At 40.7% G+C, this 5,321-nt stretch overlaps 1 long non-coding RNA gene across 1 annotated transcript; it reads right to left on the minus strand.

Annotated features, from left to right (window-relative positions):
* Window positions 1-631: 631 nt before the first annotated feature.
* LOC134296039 (uncharacterized) lies at window positions 632-4,466 on the minus strand. The gene is made up of 2 exons (XR_010002598.1): window positions 4,398-4,466; window positions 632-3,215 (listed from the first exon to the last, which is right to left on the minus strand). It is a non-coding gene; the product is annotated as an uncharacterized LOC134296039 (long non-coding RNA).
* Window positions 4,467-5,321: the final 855 nt, after the last annotated feature.

The raw sequence follows: 5,321 nt of genomic DNA on the forward strand, positions 1-5,321 counted from the left end.
CCTGGGCAGCAGACTGAATAAAGACACAGGCCATCTGGTTGTAGTCTTCTCAACTATTGTGAAGGTGAATGCACATCTGTCCCATTTAACAGCAATTATTTCAAGATAGACCTCTAAACTTTTGTATTATGTGCACTTTTTGCACAAATTAATGTCATCTTTTATAAATCTTCTTTTTTTTAGTAAGCACAAGTGGCTACTGAAGGCAGACATCATACCCCTTAACTGAGAGAGGCTGTTTGATATACCTTTCATCCAGAAAGACATTTCAGGAACAAAACTGTATATAAGGAGCCTCTAAAGCTGCCAGACCATTAATTCAGCTTTCTCTTCTTTAGGCAAAGCTTGTAAATTTTACTTAGAAGGAGACTGCAACTCTCAGAATATCTCAGCTAGCATTTTCTCATGCTAACTGGAGATTCTGGGAGTTACAGCACCCTTCCCAAGTAATTTTTTTTCAAACTCTTGTCTTGAAGCAATAAAAACTCTCCAAAGCCACAGACTTGAAAGTAGAGATGCTAGAAAATCATTTCTTAACCTTAAAAGCGCCAAACCATGCTCAGCTATTCAATGAAACAGAAAGAAGACAAGTAATGAGAGGCAAAAACATTGCTTAGGGTCATATCAAATGTCTAGTTCACTGCATGTTTATTTCTTTATTTTCTTTCCTAGACATTTAATGTAAATAGGAAAAAAGGATTTGGATGAAGGATCATGATTTTTTTTCTCTTCAGTGACACCACCTTACCCCATAATTCCTCATAACAGCTGATTTCACTTTAAACATCAGGAATATGAAAGCTTTTATGAGATGAAGTCATCTAAATACCCAGAGAGAACGGGATCTCATCTGATCTTGGAAATTATGCAGACTTGGACCTGGTTAGTACTTGCATGGATGACCACCAAGAACTACCAGGTGCTGTAGGCTATATTCCTGAGAGAGGAACTTGCAAAACCACCTTGTGTATTCCTTTCCTTTTAAAATGCTATAAAGTCCACAAGGTTGCCAGAAGTCAACAGGCAGCTTGAAGATACACACACACACATACACACACACACACACTTCTTGAGATGCCTAGAAACGGCACTTCCAGCTGGGAGAGTTATGGTTTCGGGCAGCTGCAAGGTCATTTCCAGCTGTCACTGCCCCTGGAGTTTATGGGCACTTAGAATTCATTGCCCATTGACAGTTTCTAGGTCTGTGTTGGAGAAAAGATGCATTTTTGCCAGGGAAAGAAAAGGGGAGGAAGGAAATGACACCTTGAGGTCTGGAGAAAAACCATTGAAACAGTTCACTTTCTCATGGCCACAGCAAAACAGAAAAGTCTGCCCTTTTTAAGGAGAATCTACCCACCAGGTCACAGCCGGAGGAGCCAAAGGTTTTTCTTCCAAAACTGACAGACTAAATGTCTTTTCAGCTGCTTCCTTTTCTGTACTCACCCTACAACAAACCTTCCTGAATTTGTCAACTTTGGATGGGAACGTGAAGTTGGAATACAGGAACTGTGTTTGGATTATACAGTTTGAGATCTGTGATGGGCTGTCACTCCTTGCTGTGTTTATCCTTTGTGCAAATCCTGTTTTGCCCTGATATGATATCTGTATGTCACCCTTGACATACAAGTATTTTGACACCTGAAGTGAAAATTCAAAATTGTGCCATAACACATATACATAAATCGTATAATTCTAATTTTTCACCTCAAGTGTGAGAATACGTATGGATGACACTGGTCCTGTGTTTCAGGGCTAGCAGTGTTTCAGTGACGTGTCAGAATCTGGCTCACAGATGGTCAGCCCTTTTGCTCATTGTCCCTGCTATTGTCACTTTGATTCATAGGGTCATTGGTTACACTGGAAAATCATCTAGCTTTAGCTCATTTGAGAGTTTGAAACTTTAATCAGAAACTGGATTGCTTCATCCCTGCCAGGTTCACATTTATTTAATCTAAATCCAAGATTGCATACTAGGGGGAAACCACTGAGGAACAAATATTGATTGCCCCCAATATCAGCACAGACCCAACTCTTTATGTGACCCTAATTTGGCCCTGAAGTATAAATAGGAAAGAAGCAATCCCCAAGTAACACATCCTTAGATGGCCTATAAAGAATAAATAGGGAAGCATTGTGATCTCATGAATTGTCTTTGGTGAGCTTATGGCACATATGCAAGTTGTAGCAGATAATACATAAAGGTCAAAGAGCTCAGTCTCAGAGAGCCAAGGTCATCTTGTGATTATAGTGTTATACCGGGATGTGGAAAATTTGGTTTATGGTTTCTGCTGAACCATAACACTTGGTGGACAACTTTGAGCTGCTTACTCCCTTTTTTTCCTCAAAGGATTGATACGAATATGAAATGTAAAGGGGGAAAACTATGTATACCTTCTTGATATTACTAGGGGAAAGACAAAATGTAAGTTTAAATAATTTGAGGATTATCATTTGCACTGGGATTGGCTGAGATTCTATATGCGCCAAAACTGTTTTGTATCCTCTGTCAGTATGGCAGAACCCTGAAGGGCCTCCTGCTGTTGTTATTTATCATGGGAAGTGGAAGAGTAATTCCAAGCTGATATTAGAACAGTTATGGGGCAGAAATATGGCTGCCTTTTCAAATGGATGTAGCCTGCTTTTTCCTTCCTCTGCGAGCCAAGAGCAGCCAATTCTTCATTGTCTGATATGCATTTCTACTTCCCCCAGAGCTGCCAAGGATGAGAGGCTTTTGAGTTGAGCACAAGAAGAAGAAAATAGAGTCCTGCATGCCCGTAAGCTGGGCTTACACAAGTGCAAGGCAGTCTTCACATGTGGAAGGGAGTCAATCTGCTCCAGTGGGAATAATCCATCCATGCACCTATACATCTGTCTGAAAACAGTAGGTGCCTGAAGAATCCCACAGTGGAGGAGTTGGAGTGAAAGTGGTCCTGTTCAGTACTGACTGCAATGTTATCAAATTGATGCATGCATTCCCATCTAATCGGGGATCTTAGTCCTGTGATTCTAGCTGCCTCGAGGGATCTTCAAAGCACTTTACTGAACCTTGAGTCTGTTTTCCCTTTCTAATGAGTAAAGACAGAGGCATACAGAGGCAGATTGTCTCCCAAGGTGCCATTCCCCATGGCTGGCAGCAGCTTGATCTGAAGAGCTGGCTTCACACCTTCCAATAGTGAGTGAAATGCTATATGCCCATAACATGTTGCTCTGTAAAGCTGAAAGAGTGAACAGGATTATACACAGCAGACAGATATGTGTGCATGCACACACACACACACACCTCAGTGGAAAACTGCCCTGGAGAAACATGTCTGTTTCCATGATGTTTCCATCACTACAAGAAGGGCTATTAAAATCAGTTAGTAATTCAAGGTTTTAAGTCACACTAAAAGCAACGGTAGCCATGCTGGCCAGAAGGAAAATTCCAAATTCTGACCATAAAGGTCATAGGACCAGGCACACTTTTGGTGACCTTTGAGTTGACCCCTAATAAGGTCTGGGGAATATTCAGCACTCTTTTGGCACATCCAGAAATGTGGCTGCTTTTGGAAGTTAGGGAACATTAGAGTAGAGAAATGAGAATTTAAAATCTTAATCTATGGACACTAGTAATGGGGTATTTCTAGCTCTCTAGATATTTTGGCATGGAACCTAAGACAAGATAACTTAAGGAAGTTCTCAGAAAGAAAGCTTCATGTCCTCTCCTCTATCCTGAAATCATGCTGCCCCTCGTCTTTCTGTTAGCTTGAAACTGCAAGTCACTTCTGGTGTGAGAGAATTGGCCGTCTGCATGGATGTTGCCCAGGGGATGTTTTACCATTCTGTGAGAGGCTTCTTTTATGTCCCTGCATGGGAAGGTGAAACTGCTCTCCCCGGATTCGAACCACTGACCTGTCAGTGAGATGCTGAGATGCTTTCTAAACAATATGGAATGGGATTATCACTGTTGGTAGAAAGGGACAGGGAGAAATGTCCTTCAGTGAGCTCCCTATTTTAGAATTCATCTCTGATCTTAGGGGTGAATTTTAAAAAAAACAAATGACAAAGTGTATTTGTCATTTGTTCTAGCACAGACATTCATTATTCAAGCTAGATGAATTCCTCAGTATTTGAATTAGGGTACATTTTTTAAAAGAAATTCTGTATCATCTACTTAGTTAAAAACAGTACTATTAAATAGATTTGGAAGTTAGAGGAAGGTATAACACAAGAACAGATATTAAAAATTGGAATGTGCAGAAACTAGTTGCAAGATCTTACTACTTCTCTGGACTTCTCTAAAAATTGAAATAGAAGAATGCACAAAAACTATGACCTACTACAAAAGAGACAAAACTTCAATTCCTGAGTATATTAAAGCTATCAAATATTAGGTTTCGGTTTAGGGTTAAGCATACTTAATTCATCTCTCCTGGTACAGCCCCTCAAAATCTGTTGGATCATTGGCTGAACTGACCTCCTTTGCCCCATGTAGTTGATGCCCTGTAAAGTAGTTTGTGGGGAGTTATGATCCTGGCAATGATGTCACAATGGTAATTAAGGAGCCATTGTGCATAGAAACAGTTACCTAGATTTACTTATCTGCGTTTCTAAGGCCAAGAGAGATCCCAAAGTACTTCAAGATGTCCTGTGGAAAATCAGTTTTTAGCTGCTTGCTGCTAACAAAGGTGTAATATGGAAGCCGTAGTTTTCCATGCTTTTGTAATGGACAGAATAAAATGATCTGGAGAAAAGAGAACAATTGCCCAAGGCACATATGGCACAGCGTTTGCGAGTCCCAGTTCAGTTACTGGCCAGACAAGAACTATTTGAGTCTAATATAACTTGCAGGTATTGACTGCAGAGACTCCTGTGGTTTCTCCAGTTAGTTCTTCATAGGGTAATCTGAGGCTGGATTGTTCTGATGCAAGGGTGAGGAACTTTGAGTCTTTCAAATATTTATGAACTGTTACTCCCACCATGCTTCACTGTTAGCCGTTGGGTAATGATGATGGAGTTTCAAAATACCTCAAGGGCACTTTCACACTGCACAATGACAGCACTATGGTTCCATTTTAACAGCCACACAACATATCTTGGATTTATAGTTTTCCGAGGCACTAGTCCCCTCTACTGATATATTCCAAGTATCCAATGCCAGTCCCAGGGTTCCATGGGATGTTGCCATGGCAGTAAAAGTAGAGTTAGAGTGCTTTAATCGTGTAATGTGAATGGGCTTTCAGATTCTCCAGGACTATTTTGTTGCAATATCACAACTGGACTAATTTCTCTAACAGTGCCAGACCCCATCTGATCCTGGAAGCTAAGCAGGGTCAGCTCTG

Source organism: Anolis carolinensis, chromosome 2 (assembly GCF_035594765.1).
Source record: "Anolis carolinensis isolate JA03-04 chromosome 2, rAnoCar3.1.pri, whole genome shotgun sequence".
Taxonomy (NCBI): Eukaryota; Metazoa; Chordata; class Lepidosauria; order Squamata; family Dactyloidae; genus Anolis; species Anolis carolinensis.